Below are 17,372 nucleotides of genomic sequence, written 5' to 3'. Positions count from 1 at the left end.
GTAGAACTTCTTAATTTCTTCTTCATCATAGTTGGATGTTGGTGCATAGATGATGAAGATAGAAACTGCCCACAATGAGCCACATCTATTCAAACATAAGCGTCCAATTTGGGTTATTAGACATTTGAACGAATCAATGCTCATGGCTAAGTTTGTGTTGACAAGGACACCGACACCACTGATGTCTCTACTGTCGCATGTTCCAAGGAACAGTTCTCCAGTGTTGAAAACAACGTGATGTGTTCGATGCCTTCTCATCTCAGTCAATCCACTGATGTCATACTTGATCTTCTGCGCTTGCACCATCAGGTGCTCGATGGATGCTTCTGATGCCAGCATACGTGTGTTAAAAGTGCAAACAGTTATTTTTTAGTCCTTCATTTTGGCAACCTAGTTAGGCCCTGAGATTTTATCAGCCTCTCCTTTTACATCCTTCTTAATGCTGCCATACTGGGGACTCTTCCATGGGAATGAGGCCCATTGTTGTTACTGGTTTTGGCATATCGAATACGCCACAGGTAGCTTGCCAAACTCTGCTGTGGAGCCAGGATACTCTCGATAGCTTGCCAGGCTCTCCAAGAGGGATGGAGGCTTTTACGGTGGCCTTTAATCGCCATTATAGGTGTTGGTTCACATCATATATGAACCCCATCAAATATGGTGAGGTAATTATGGAAAATGGGTAGGAAGTGTTTATGAAGTGTCACATAGCTGCTTAACGAAGTGGCCACGAAGAGACCAAGGACACTAAGAACTGAAATTTTACAGTATCATCAGTGGTAAAGTCTGCTTGAGCCTCACCAGTCTTAACAAGACATTAGGTGTTAATTATATAACCACAGAAATTATCACAGTTTAGCTGAGGGATAAACAAGTGAAACAGATGCAGTAAATTAAATCAGGAACAGAATTATATAAATTGACATTATTACAATTCCATGAATAAAGGAACCAAGAAATAGTTCTAGATTCAGTATGAAGAGGATATAAATGTGTACTGTAGTCCAATAATAGCTAGTTTAAATTGAAGATACACAAATCCTTAATTAGCAGACTAAATCTTAGAGAAAATTTTGCATATGAAATGTATACAAATATTTACAGGATTGTTTGCATTATCTACAAATTAAAAACATTCTTTCAACTTCAAAAAAGAACAAGTCATTATATTGCAATGTTTTAAGATACCAAATATTGTGTCATGAATATTAATGAATAGATTCAAGTTAGCTATATCAACATAAATGAATTCCTTAAAACAGTGAGAAAAAGTTTCTAAATTATAGCTCTTATATAGGTGAATTATATGTATAATTGAATACAATACTTTAGAGATGCATAATCATAAAGAAATGATAAAAACATGAAATCAAAATTTTTTTTATTGAACCACTAGATGCAGTTACAAAACTTTCATGATTGAGTTTCAATTGCACAATGATCTCAAACACCCATCCCTCCACCCGTGTACATTTTTTACCACCAATGTTCTCACATCCCTCCCACCACCTCCACCCCACCACACCCCTGCCTCTCTGGCAGACACATCAAATAAAATACTAAATGTTCACTGTCACTGTCACTGTCATCCCATTGCTCATTGATTTGTTCGAGCGGGCACCAGTAACGTCTCTCATTGAGAGACTTATTGTTACTGTTTTGGCATATCCAATACGCACTGGTAGCTTGCCAGGCTCTGCCTCGTGGGCTCGATACTCTCGGTAGCTTGCCGGGCTCTCCGAGAGGGGCAGAGGAATCGAACTCAGGTCGGCCACGTGAAAGGTGAAAGCCCAACCGCTGTGCTATGGCTCCAGCCCTTAAACGTTCAAATTTAAGTTAATATGGCAGAAAATGGAATAAGATTATAGCACTTTATAGAGAGAGATTTCTTTTTTTTAATTAATTTATTTTTTTAATTAATGAATCACCGTGAAAGCACAGTTACAGATTTATACATTTTCGTGCTCGTGTTTCCCTCATACAATGTTCAAGAACCCATCCCTTCACCAGTGTCCATTCTCCACCACCAATAAACCCAGCATCCCTCCCATCCCCCAATACCATCTCCCCCCACCCCACCTGCCTCTATGGCAGGGTATTCCCTTTTGTTCTCTCTCTCCAATTGGGTGTTGTGGTTTGCAGTAGGGGTGTTGTGTGGCCATCGTGTTAAGTCAATTTATATAGAGAGATTTCAATAGCGTTGGTAGGTTTCTATTTCTTGAACAGAAGTTTTCTATATATGGCTGAAATATCTCATAATGACTTTTTTAACGTCAACCTATTATTGCATAGTAAAATTCAATTAATTAGATCTGCAGTTTTATATTAGTCACTATGATTATTCTATTTATTTTAAACAGAAATGGAATTGAAAATAAATAAATAGAATAAATAAATAGAAATGAAATTGAAGGGATCTTTTCATACATGAAAAGTAAGAATTCTCCACGTATTAATTTTGTAAAAGTTAGTTAATCTCATATGCAAGTTATTGCTTATTGCAACTTTTAACATTTTGTTTTCTTGTGCATTATTGACACAGTTGTGGGCTTTACAAAAGTATATACATCTATAGAAATGTCCACAGGGGATATTGCTGTGGAAAGAATATTACTAATATCATAGCAGTACTATACAATATATTACAATTAGTCCAGGAGCAAAATATCACTATCATGGATACCAAGAGAACGACCCTGAAAATTACCATCAGCTCCTTTTCTTTTAGGCTTACAGAAAACCATAAGTATTACTCTTAGTAGGTCATCACTGCAAATAGGCCAATTACAACATGAATCGTTGAATTATGGTGTTCTTCTGTTTTAGTCTAGTCTGCTCTTCATTAAAATGCATTACATCCTTAATGGAGCTCTGAGAAGAGAAACATAGTACTAATATAGGGAAATTAAAACTCTCAAAGTCTGAGAGCCTTTCCAAAGAAGACCCACTGTTTTCACATTCTATTTTACCTCATTAAATCATCTGAAAATCAGATCTTGAAAGTAGACTCAAATAATTTAAGACACCATAGTTAATATCCTCAACAAAATATTGGAGAATGTTGTATTAATTTTAAATAATAATAATAATAATAATTATTATTATTATTATTATCTTAGTTTGAGGAACACACCAGTCTGTCCTCAGGAATTATTGCTGACTCTGTGCTCAGGGGTCATTCCAGGCATGCTTAGTGTTAACGGGGATTGAACAAGGCTTGTCTGAATGTAAGGCAAGCACCTTAACCCCTATACTCTCTCTCCAGCCCCACAAGGACTATTTAAAATAAAAATAAATATGGGTAACAAAATAAAGGATATGAAAATAAAAACAAATAAAAGAATGAAAATTGAAACATAAATTTAAACTATAATCCTTAAGCTGATCAGAGTATGCTTAACTGTGATGAAACATACAAAGTAGAAAGAAGCTACAACAGTTATACAACTTATACATGATACAATAAACCTATAAAGCATAGTGCCAAATTGCACATAGCTTAACAGTGCCATCAAGGACTTGACAAATCATATAGAACAAATTACATACTGTTTTGAAGATTTTGATAAATATGCAAAATACAATGATCAGTGTATATGTATATAAAAATTTATATTCTACAAGCAAAATATGAATTCTTTTTTGTACAATAAAATATTAAAAACCATCAATGATATATTTACTCAGAAAGATAACTTTATAAGTTCTCTGAAATAGAGATTTTCAAGGTTATTTATAGCTACAATGTAATAAAACCATAAATCAACAAGAAAAATACAAAGAAATATTTTTAATAACTAAATTAGGGAGAAAATAAATCAGAATAAGAATTTATCTAAGACCAAATAATGCAATAAAATTTCTTATAAAAACTAAATGTCAGGTTGTGAAAACTCAGATGTGTTCAGTATACAGAGAGATTCAAACATTTTAGTTAACATTCAATAAAGAGTGGTGGAGCCAAGGATAGCCCAAGGATAACCAGGAAATTGATAACAGGCTTAGGTAAGTTAAACCTTGAAATGTAAAGTAATAATGAAAAATAAAGGAAGGGGTGGAGGAAGACAATAGAAAAATATGCATTGCTGGAACCAAACATATTTGTGGTTAGTCAATTTGTAACACCTGTTCTACTAAGTACAAGTGAAGACTAATAATAAGTTGGGGGCTGGGAATGAGGTTGAACTGTACAACAGATGCCTTGCCTGTGTGAGTTCTTGGGTTTAATCTCTCAGCCACACAAAATATTTTTAGGATAATTTGAGATTGAGAGAGAGAGAAAGAGGGAGAGAGAGAAAGAGGGAGAAAAAGAGGGGAGAGAGAGAGAGAGAGAGAGAGAGAGAGAGAGAGAGAGAGAGAGAGAGAGAGAGAGAGAGAGAGAGAGAGAGAAGTGCCTGTAAGGGCAGCAAGGCAAGAGGAAAACTGGTGACACTAGTGGTGGGAAATATACACTGATTAAAAGACTGCTTTTGGAACATTGACTGAAACCCAATAATGAACAACTTTGTAACTGTATTTCACTTCACGGTGATTCAATTTTTAAAAAATCTGAAAAAATAAAAATGAAAGTGATAAATCTATAGCTCTACATCTAGAACTATTAAAGTAAAAATATTTGTAATTTTAAAATAATTTATGAATAAATTATATTTAATTCATAGCTATCAGTTTGGATTTTAAAATAATATAATTGTAAAACATGTATTCAAATAACCATAAAATATAAAAATTTCAAAATAGTGTATAATGAATTTTAACAACTGGAAATATCTACATGTAGGAATATTGTTTCTGGAGGATTTTATATTAATTTCACTTTCATTAAATTATTAATAAATGAAAAACAAGATAATAAGCCACATTTTCTATCATGTGATAGTTTCAGTCATCTATTCATAATATTTAATTTTCTCATGCATTAAAATCTAAATGTGCAGTAAATCTATACAAGTATTGAAGGAAAATGTAGGAAAATATTTGATATCCCAGTCTGAGCACAAATATTTTTAAGCAGAAATTCAATGACCCAAAGAAAAGGAAATCTGCATATTTTCTAAATAAACATTTGCTATCAGGGACTAAAGAAATCGTACAGGGGTTAAGTCTCTCGCCTTGCATATGACAGACCCTGGCAATGCATATGAATCCCTGAGCACATAGGAATGAGCCCAGAGGATATAACCAGAATCAGTCCTGAGCACAGTCAAGTGGGACCAAAACACCCCCCCATAATTCCCATCGCCCACTGAACCAAAGATTTACCATCACTAAATCACAATTTCTATATGGTAAAATACAATTTTAAATTAAATTAGCAAGACTTAGAAAAAATATATGTTTTTATCTAAAAAGGAAACCTTCAAAGGCCTAAAAGCTTTTCTAAAAAATGAGTGAAAACAGAGCAAAATATGAAACTAGATAAAGAGTACAAACAAGAGAACTCAAAGAAAAATAGTACAAAACGGACAAAAGTATACTTAAAGGTATTTTCCAGGACATAAGATGCAAAATTATACAAAATTCTCTGTCACAGTTGATTAGAATGAAAAAAGTTAAACATAAAAACAACATACAGTATTTGCAAGAGTAGTTCAGTTATCTAAGCACAATTTCACTAAGGCAAAAATAAGTGGATTTTTTTTCCAATTGAATTACAGCAAACAGTTATTATATGTAATATACGAATTGATATACTATGTTATATATAAACATATATTATATTATATATAAATAGATAAATTGATAGGATTACAGATGAGATGGTGTTACATATGTGCTTATTGAGGCTATTAGTTTATACATAATGTTTTTGAAAGCTATTGAAGTTATTAAAATAAATGTGCTTAATTTTAACCTACTTTCTAGAAATATGTATGGTATCAATTAAAACATGAATATGAAAATGTACATATTGATTTTTATCATTCATTAGTTTTTGAAACAAAAGCAAAACTAAATAATCTACCAATTGTCATAGATAATGACAATATTATATTCTGAAAGTGCTGCTAAATGAAGCAAATCTAGGCATTCTATTGCTCAAATAGGCCCACAAATCAAAAAATAAAATGAGGAATGGTTTTATTTATATTTTTCTCTCAAAACCTGCATGTATGATTATCTGAACATTGAAATATATTTGTTAATAGCACTGTAGCACTGTTGTCCTGTTGTTCATTGATTTGCTTAAGCGGGCACCAGTAACGTCCCCATTGTGAAACTTCTTGTTACTGTTTTTGGCATATCAAATATAAATACAAATTATCACAGGAGGGTAAAGTTGGTGGAATAGGGATGAAGAGAAACTTCAGTTTTTAATACAAGCACACAGCTTCTATTTCTGAAATGTTTTAAGCTTTCAAAATGCTGATTGACCTTATGACTAGAAATAATCTTTATGTAGATTAGTTTGCTGTCGTGACCACATATCACAGAATCCTTGTATAAAACCCAGTGGGGAAGCAGGTTTCTACTAATGTCAAGTCTTCCATGAAGCATGTAATGTGGGAGGACTTAGTTTGATAACTAGACCTCAGATTTCAACGATGTTTGTTCCCGCCTCAAGTGGATACACAGTTTCTACTGCTTTTCTTATTTTCACTTCCTTTAGGGGACCAAGGCAGGTGAGATGGAGCTTTGAGAAGGCATGAAATCCATGTAGTCTCTTCATACTTCTTGATGCATGTAAAAACTTGATAAGAGGGCTGTGTAAAGTGCAAAGAAGCTAAAAAATGAGAAAGGAAAGAGCACATATTTAAACTAACTCTCTCAAAAGAGAAGGACATGATCTGGCTCTGGGGTTACTAACCTCCCTAAATGCCCTCATAGAAAGTATATTCCTGGCACTGAGTATTAGGGGCCACAAAGGCCAACCTCATAAACGTTGGTCCTGGTCTGTACCCTGTTGTTTTTTGTTTATGAACTTAAAACATACAGGCACTGTGTTGAAGAGAGAAGCGGTTCACATTCTGCCGGGATGGAAATTGTGGACTCAGAGTCAGAACTGAAGTTAATACATGGAAAATGGAGGAAGTGATATTTCTTATATTCCTTCGCTTGAGGTTTATAGATAGGCAATGCCTCCTCTCTAGGTTGCAGAAAGTGATTAAGAAAATTTCCCTTTGGGGCTGGAGTGATAGCACAGCTGGCAGGGCGTTTGTCTTGCACGCGGCCGACCTGGGTTCAATTCCCAGCATCCCCTATGGTCCCCTGAGCACCGCCAGGAGTGATTCCTGAGTGCAGAGTTAGGAGTAACCCCTGAGCATCGCGGGATGTGACCCAAAAAGAAAAAAAAAAAGAAAGAAAGAAAATTTCCCTTTACAGAGATTGAGAGAAAAACATTTCCTCTATCTTGACAGAAAAAGCTTCAGGGCTAGATGTGGAATTTAGTACGTGAGTGCCTTTAGTCACTCCTGGTTCTGGCAAAGAATGAAGGAATCTGGATAAGCTGCTAAAAAAAAAAAATCTTGCCTTAATGGAAAAATTCGAAAGGGTTGGGAAAGCATTTAGCTTTAAGGTTAGGGGTGGGCTTGCAATGTGAAACTGCAGGCAACAAATGAGATCTCTATGCCGGTTTTAAAAATTTTTCAAGCAAGTTTAACAGCAAAGGAAATTAAGTGATGTTTCACTCCAAGGAAAAATTATTCTTTTAGTTTTCCAGACTGGTGATCCAAGACCATGTACAATGTAGGGAACTTTCTTCTTGCCGTGCAACACAGAGGCTAATGGGAAACACAAGCTCTCCCAAGTCAGAATGCCCCAGCGCTGCCCTTCTGTGATTGATAGTTTTCAACCTTAAAGCAGCTGACTTGTAGTTCTAGTGAATTTCATGTATTTGATTTAAACATATTCACTCAAAACGCTTTTTGAGGCACTATTCTGGTTCCCAGTAATAAAACAAGTATTTTGAGAGTCCGTCTTATTTTATGAAGGTTTTATATTAGAAATTTATTTAAAATGATGATTATAACAGTTATTTGAAAGGACTTTTCTATTGATTAGAAAAATTCATCACCACAGTCTCTGAAACATAGTAAACACTAAATAAACATTAGCTGCTCTTCCTATTGTGTTTTACTAGCCTGCATTTTTCTGATGATAGATGTCAATCGGACAGAAGAAATCAGAAACTACTTTCTTTCAGAAGAAACTATATTTTTTTAAAGAAGAATTATCTTGATAAATGTGATTCTCATACTTTAAATATACAAATATATTTCATGAGACTATGTTATGCATAGGTTTTGAGCGATAGCACAGCTGGTAGGGCATTTGCCTTGCATGCAGCCAACCCAGGTTCAATTCCTCTGCCCCTCTCGGAGAGCCCAGCAAGCTACCGAGAGTATCCCGCCTGCACGGCAGAGCCTGGCAAGCTACCCATGGCATATTCAACATGTCAAAAACAGTAACAACAAGTCTCACAATGGAGACATTATTGGTGCCCACTCGAGCAAATCAATGAACAATGGACGACAGTGCTAGAGTGACAATGATACAAGTAACAGACATTATCACTCATTAGAATTTTTTAAAACAATCTTTAGGGGGCAGGATAGATAATACAGTAAGGCAAAAGCCTTGCACATAGCCAACTTGGGTTTGATCCCCAGCACCCCATATGGTCTCTGAAGCCCACCAGAAGTTATCCTGAGAACAGAGCCGAGAGTAATCCCTGAGTACTGTTGTGCATGGCCTAAAAACAAACCAAAAAACTTCAAAAGATTTCTTCAAAAAGAAAAAAGTATAATTTCAACATTTGCATTTTATGATGATACTCATGTACCATACTCCTTATTGGTATGTTTTGTGTTGTTTTATTTTGTCATTTTTTAAGTGGAATATTGCTGGAATCTGCTTATTTCTCAAGGAAAAGTTCTTTGTAAGGGAAATTTCTGAGCCAATTTTCATGACCAACTTTCAGAAGAGATATATGTTCTCTTCTATAATTTTATTGATCCTACTTTTCTCAGAATAGAGAATTTATCATATTTTTATAATTACCATTTTTAAGGGTGAAAAATTCATGAATGCTCATTTAAAAAACTTCCATTTCTTTAAACTTTAGTGACTTTGAATATTTTTTTTAACTATTCACACTTCTTACATAAGTTACCTATTGTGTCTGGCTGACTTTTTGCTTGTAATCTTAATTTATATCTGTTAATTCCTTGCATAATTAAAAATAGAAGCCAGCCAAATTATGGCAGGTCTCAACCTACCCTAAATATATTTATGATTTTTTGCCTTTTAAATCTTTATACCAAAGTGCTCAACTTTTTCTTTGCTTTTGGGGACCACAGCCAGCAGTTCTCAGGGGCTACTTGGTGTTTGGAGAACCATGTGACACTTAGGAACAAATCTAAGGTTCCCACATGCAAAATATGAACTACAGCTATGGGCTGTAGTTGGATCTGAGGTTTTTCTAACTTTTAAGTAGATGAATTATAAATTACCTGTGGATATTATCATTTTAAATGTAATCACCTACATTTTCATTTATAAATCTAACTCTTAAGTGATCTGCAATTTATTGAGGAATTATCACATGAATAAGGACCTCATTTCAAATTTTCTTTCAAACAGCTATTCCTGCAAAATAATTTATTCACTAATGCAACAGTTCTTAATTGATTTACAATATCTTTTATGTTAAGGGTTTTCTGTACTTTTGGATGTGCTTCTGTGTTATTTATTCTGGTATTGATTTGAGTGTTTTTATAGCCTGATTCTGTCAGACTCTTTCAACTGGCTTTTCCATTACTGCTTCACAACCCTTTTAGCCAAACATGCCTGCCATCATAATCCAAGAAAAACATTTAACAAGGCAAAACCATGTGGCCTCACATCAGAACCTTTCCTTCTATTGGGCAACAACCCAGTTTGTTAATACTTTTTGGACAATGTCCTTTAATTAGCTAAAAATATCATTGTCTTATGAACTTCTCTGATTATAACTGACTTTATTAAATATCCATTACTGAACAAGTATTTATTGAGCCAGATGCTTTACTAAAATGATAACACTCTGAAAGAATGGGAAGATACATAATGTATCACATAGACATGATGCACATTACATAAAATATGATGCAATTTATTCCTTTGGTAGGGGGGCAAGACACGCCCAACTTGGGTGCCAGATGGGAACTGAGGTGGTTGCAACTGCAGTTCACCTCTGCAGAGACAAAGATGCCTGAGGATTTAGCCAATTTTGAGGGAGCAGAAGAGACAAGCTTGAATATGAAATATTAATATCGTCATTGAAGATTAATAAACTATTTTCAATTACAGAAGAAAAGCGGCCAAGTTATTCAATTCTCCCACATCCAAATATATTACACTGGTCTATAAGTGTGGACTGAACAGATGGCTTAATTCTGAACTTTTCAGAGCTAGAACCGAAAATGTAAATTTCTCTCATTATCCTTGTGTACTCTACTCAAATAAGAGCAGAGTTTTACAACCCTTTAAAAAAAAAGTACAAGATTTATATCCAAGGCCAGGGTAAACAGGGGCCAGGATGACTGCTCAGTGGTTGGAAGTTATTAAAAGTGTGTGTGTGGGCGGAGGGTAATTAGGATAGAGAAGGGACCGGTATGGCAAAAATAGTTGTAAATAATCACTCTGGATAAGAACTGAGCATTGAAAGTAGCTAAAGGGATATACATGATAACCCTTCAGTTTTTCTATTGTAAACCACAATGTCTAAAAGGAGAGAGAGAGAGAGAGAGAGAGAGAGAGAGAGAGAGAGAGAGAGAGAGAGAGAGAGAGAGAGAGAGAGGGAGAGAGAGAGAGAGGGAAAGAGAGAGAGAGAGCCAGAGTGGCCAGAGTGGGGGGAAGAGAGGGGAGAGGGAGGGGGAGGAAGGGAGACAGAGACAGACACACAAAGACAAAGACAGAGACAGAGACAGAGACAGAGACAGAGAGGGAAATGAAGAGGAATGCCTGCCATGGGTGGGAGAGTGCAGGAGGGAACTGGGAGAAATTGGTGGTGGGAAATGTTACACTAGTGAAAGGATAATTATTGGAACATGAGATGACTGAAATCCAATCTGAACAATTTTACAACTGTACATCTCACTGTGATTCGATTAAAAATTAATAAATAATTTTGAAGGGATAAAAATTCTTTGTAATATAAAATTATTTTTAGTTTTCTTTAACTATGACTGTAGGATAACATGGGATTTGTCCTTTTAGCCTTGCCTTAGGGAACATAGATTATCTTAAAGCAATGTCTCTTCTGTATGGACACAGGAAGACAATATTGTGCTTGTAACTTGGGAGTTGATTGACTCCAATAATATTTACTCCTGGGCATCTGCTTTCTTAACTCAAGTTGCCCTCAGTTCCTAGCACCCCAAAAGCAGTATCCCAACAAGGGACAGGAAGGATCCAGGGCAAGCGGTGAGTTATGTGCTACCCTGGCATCGAGATAGGCCAGGCCAAAGTGCCACAATACTCAACTATAAGTTGAGAGCATGATCATGGATAATCTGTCATGATCCAAAAGTAACGATGAGATTAGGATCCTGCTGGGGTTAGGAAGATTAACCTGGCCTGAGGACTGTGGTCTGGAGATGCCCTCAGGAAAAACCAAACTTTATATCTCTTACTGTGCTCATACAGAATGACATTGCTAGAAATATTAGAAGTAGATTTACTATAACTATTTAAGTAGATTACTACCTCACACCCTGACACACCCTTGTTTGGACGCCCACCCTTGAGTGGATCTCCTTAGATGAGATTTCCTTAGATGAGATTTTGTTAATCTCCTCGAGAAATGGTCTTACCCTTCTTTGTTGATTTGTTGATGTTAAACTCACTTTTGTGTCACCACCCTATGTAATTTGCTATATAAACTAAGACTGTGGGGCACTGAGGGGAGATAGAAGAGACGGGGATAGGGGAAAGAAGACAAGGGAGACAGAGGAAGAAGGAGACAGAAGAAGAAGACAAAGGAAGAAGACAGAAGACGCAGAGAGACAGACGCAGAGAGACAGACGCAGAGAGACAGACGCAGAGAGCACAGTGGCACACACATAAGCAGAGCACAAGGTGAAAGAAGTGAGAGCGAGCGCAAGCGGGGCTGAAAGGGAATTAGAGGAAGATCCAGAGAGAGAGATCAAGAACTGGGAGAGAAGCAGAGAGAGAGAGAACGAAATAAACTGATCGAGCAACCAGTTTGGCCTTCTTCCTTCCTTCGCTTGCCTCATCATCGCCATCAACCTCCCCGGGGTGGGGGAAGCGGCTGGAGACTACCGAACGCAGGTAGCGGGAGAGATAGAGCCCCATTGGGCCCCCTCTTCTCCTTTTGTGCTTTTACACAATGACAATAAGACTTATTCTATGTAAAATACTAAAATATGTTAAAAAAGTCAGTTTATAATGTATATGTTTTATTCCTGCTTTTATTGACTTATAAATTATCATATAAACTATCATATAAACTATGATATAAATTCAAGTATTTTCCTACATCAAGAAACAACTAATTGTAAATATTATATGGGTATGTATCACTGTATCATTGTCCTCCCGTTGTTCAGTGATTTGCTCAAGCAGGCACCAGTAATGTCTCCATTGTGAGAATTCTTGTTACTGTTTTTGGCATATCGAATACGCCACAGGTAGCTTGCCAGGCTCTGCCATGTGGGATATGTATTGTGCTTAATTTCCCTATTTTGGAATATACAGAGTCATAAATTTTCAGGATTTTATGGTACTGGGGACCAGAGAGATAGTACAGTGGGTAAGGTGCTTGCAGGAGGCTCATTCGGTTGCAATCCCAGGCACTGCAGGAATGATTTCTGAATGTGAGGCCAAGAATAACCTCTAATCATCACTGGGTGTAGTCAAGAAATTTAAAAACAAAACAAAACAAGAAAAATGTAAATATTTGGGTCCGAAGAGATAGCACAGTGGATGGGGCACTTGCCTTGCATGCAGCCCAGCAGGGTTCAATCCCCAGCATCCCGTATGGTTTCCTGAAGCCCCCGTGGGAATGATATTTGAGCACAGAGCCAGGAGTCACCCCTGAACATTGCGGGTGTGCCTCCCACCCCCATCCCTCCAAACAACAACAAACACTACAACAAAGACAGCTTTCTAGCTTTGGGGCTGGGAAGATAGTACAGAGGGTAGCAGGCAGGGCACTTGCATGCACGTGGCCAACCCAGGTCAAATCCTCAGCATCTCATATGCTCCCGGAGCACGCCAGGACTAATTCCTGAGTGCAGAGCTTTGAATAACCCCTGAACATTTCTGGGTGTGGCCCCCAAACAAGCAAAAACAAAAGATTTCATGCGTTTGCTAGGCTAACTACTACACTAAAAAGGCAATCAAATTTTCTATACTTTAAGAAGTGTATAATAAATCTGTTCTTAAATTTTTTTAACTAAATATTATTTCCTTAGTTTAGTTTTCTAGAATTACAATGCTGGCATCACATAATGAAATCAAACCTATTGGAGAGTTACCTTTCAGCAAGGTTATAAATTTTCATTCCCTGTGTAGCAAAGAATATCCTGCATTCTTTTAAAGTATTCTGTATCTTTGAAATATACATTTCTTGGTAAGCAGAGATAGATAGCAACTGATAGCACAATGGGTAGGGCATTTGCCTTGCACACAGCCGACCCAGGTTTGATTCCTCTGTCCCTCTTGGAGAGCCTGGCAAGCTACCCATGGTGCATTCTATATGCCAAAAGCAGTAACAAGTCTCACAGTGGAGACGTTGCTGGTGCTCACTCAAGCAAATCGATGAACAACGGGATGACAGGGCTACAGTGCTATGCTACTTATCTATGTCTTCAAAAGTGTCTGGCCATTTTAGCAACCACAGTTGTAAATTATTCAATTTCCTCTAGGTCTGAGCACCAGGCCAGTGCTTCTAAAATAATGAATCAATTGGCAACCCTATGGAAATGCACATCTTTATTGAAGAATTCTAGTACAGGGATGAGAGACTGTGTTTGTGTAGGTGGTCCCTATATAGTAGCAATATTCATCTGATTCCTCACTCGCTTATAAAATCCTAGCTTCATTTCCTTTCTGTTATCTTACCTTTCACAGTTTGAAAACTATTCTTGATAGAAAGCACTATGTGGTTAAAAAAATGTTCACAATGTTGTTTTCTGAATGTTTTTGATATAACCATAGCACATGATAAAATGTGACCCTTAAATTTTCCTTTTTTTCTTTTTTTTTTTTTGTGAGGTGGGTACACCTGGTGGTCCACAGGGCTTACTCGTGTCTTTGTGCTCAAGAATAACTCCTGGCGGTCTTCAGGGGACTACATTTGGTACAGGTGAATGAAAAAGAGTCAACCACATGGAAAGCAGACACCCCGCATGCTGTACTATCTCTCCAGTGCCAATTTCCCTCATTTTCATATTTTAATGTTTTTGTTGTTGTTCTTAGAATTATGTCAGACCTTGGCTCATTTTAGGATTGATTCTCATAAAGTCATTTTTTCTCCACTTTGTTCTCATCTTTTTCTTCTCTGCCATTTCTGGGTGTATCAAGCACTGTGAGAAGTCATTCTGTTTATTATCATTATTATTACTATTATTATTTTAAACAGTTAAAAGGCCTCACATATCTCTCCCTATTGCCATCAATGTACTTTCAGTATTGATCTTTGGGGTGCCCCCCAAACTACTTTAGGCATCATCTTTTTGCTCAACTCATCTCAAATTCAGCTCACTCTGAGATTTTGATAAACCATGATAAGGTCTGACAAAAATATGATTTTTGCATTCCTTTTGTTTGGCTGGAGCAATAGCACAGTGGGTAGGGCATTTGCCTTCATGCAGCCGACCTGGGTTCGATTCCTCCATCCCTCTCAAAGAGACTGGCAAGCTACTGAGAGTATCCCGCCCACACGGCAGAGTCTGGCAAGCTACTTATGGCATATTCGATATGCCAAAAACAGTAACAAGTCTCAAAATGGGGAAGTTACTGGTGCCCGCACAAGCAAATCAATGAGCAACTGGATGACAGTGATACAATGACAGTGATACAATTTTTTTTATCAAAGTATTGTGATCCATGGTACAGTCACCTACCCTTAAAGTTTTGCTACTTATAGTATGAAATAGTTCTTCATTATTGAGATTGAATGGAGTTGAGATGAAACATTGCGAATATGTTAAAGAATTTGCTTAACAAACCATAAAGCTCTGAAGTTTCATTATATCTTGCAAATGACCCAGTCATTCCCTTCCCTCCTTACTCAGTCTAGAAATTGTCAGCAAAAAAAGTTTTTACTACTACTTTTAACGTAATAAGACTTCCAGATGCCAAATAATCTTTCTCTGAGCAGCATCTTGCTTTTATATTTGCCATAAATTTATTTTGAAATAATATTTTGCTCTACATAGAATTTATATTTTCTTTTGGTTTTTGGGACATCCCAAGTGATGTCCAGGGGTTACTCCTGAAGTTGTATTCAGGGATCACCCCTGAAAGTGCTCAGGGGACCAAGTGGAATGCTGGGGATTGTCCTGGGTTGACCATGTGCAAGGCAAGCACCTTACCTACTGTACTAGTAACCTTGGCCCCCATAATTTACCATTTATTACCACAGAAGAAATATTTCATACTATGAAATAGATGTGCTTATTTATTTTTACATAAAGAATGAAATCTTGGCTGAATATTTGACAATGAAGAACATAGAAAATTATCAACATTTTTCAGAATTGACCAGTATTTTGTTTTTACAATATTAGTGGTAAGATTTTCATTAATACATAGCATAAAATGGCAGGAGTATGTTAGGGGTTCTTTCAGAACTTGTTCAAGATTTTCTCCTAATGTAAAGTCAAACTTCTATTAATGGTATTTTTTTAGGGAACCCAAATTTTAAATCTGTGTTACCTATAACAGCAAATTATTGAGTCTTTTATGGCAGATGGCTGTTTTGAATTTCAATTGAATATAGTTTATTTACCCAGTAGTTTTTAAAATAAAAGTTAAAGAGAAGTATTTTTGAAACTTCATTTCCAGGTACTTCATATAAGAAATTATTCATAATTAAATCTTTGAAAATGTTATTTTCAATTACAAACTCATCTGTAGCTGTAAATTTATTAAAAACCAGACTCCACTTAATTCTTCCATATGTTAACTTGCCAGGTCACACTTGCTCAGGGATTATTCTTGGCTCTGCACTCAGGAATCACTCCTTGTGGTGCTCAGGGAACCTTATAGGATGCTGAGGATTGAAGCTGGGTGTGCCGCATGCAAGGAAAATGCCCTACCCGTTGTACTATTACTCAGGCCCCTGTATGTTAACTTTTAAGTTAGGCTTTAAATTTCATTTTTAGCACAAATAGATTACATTTTTGCTTGAATGACATGTTTAAATCATTGAAATTTTAAGAACTACCAGACAAACAAAACAGTTTTGAAAGCCATAGTCATTATGGTAATTTACAAAGTGATATTTCAACTCAGTTAAAAATATAACAAATTCAGCTTTCAATTTTAAAGATTGGTTTGCCTTTTGTGCGTTGAGAGCCACCTTACCTTTATATGTAATAATAAGCTTTTATAATCAGAGCCCCTGTCTTTACAGAGGTTTGAAAAAATTACTGTTAAGGGGATCTCTACTGATAAGCTTATGGTTTAGGTAGTGTTGTGAAATGCAGTATCTAACACTAGTAATATATTTTTGGCTACAAATGAATCAACTAGGTAAAAGTAATATGTTGTTTAAGTTTTGCTACAAATCAAGTGTTTTTTGCACATAATTGTTCCAGCATTGTCCAGAACAGATACCAATACAATTTTTCTACTGTAAACATTAACATTCATTTTGTGAAAAATATCATTCAATTTAAACAAAATATGTACATTTATATATGTATATCTGCATGTACAGTTACATATGTATATCTCCCTCTTGTTAGCCCTTTTAAGGGGTTTCAAAGCAATAATTCCTTGTGTATGCTCCTTTTATAAACATGTCTTGAATAAATAACATCTGTGCCATTGTTAGAAATATTAGTTCTTTCATCTAATCGAATTATAAACTTTGGGCTGCAAACCTGGTAATTAACTGCTGGAATTGGTTATTAGTAATTTCAGAAATTATGCTGGAAATATTATCATTAGAGAAATTTTATCAATTTTTTCCCCCATACTTTATTCCAAGAGTTATTTCTGACATTTTAATAGCAGGTAACTGGAAATCTCCTATTTATGCAGGTCATTTTAGTTTTGGCAGTTAAATAAGTTTCTTAAGATGCAAATAAATACTTTTCATAACAGTAGTGATTTTCTCAAAGCATTTTTTCTGTACTTTAATATTTTCAAAGTTATTTAAAATAGTCTGAATTTATTGCTGTATTATGCATGTTGAT

Source organism: Sorex araneus, chromosome 4 (genome assembly GCF_027595985.1).
Source record: "Sorex araneus isolate mSorAra2 chromosome 4, mSorAra2.pri, whole genome shotgun sequence".
In the NCBI taxonomy this organism is placed as follows: Eukaryota; Metazoa; Chordata; class Mammalia; order Eulipotyphla; family Soricidae; genus Sorex; species Sorex araneus.
Note: the sequence above shows the minus strand (reverse complement) of the source record.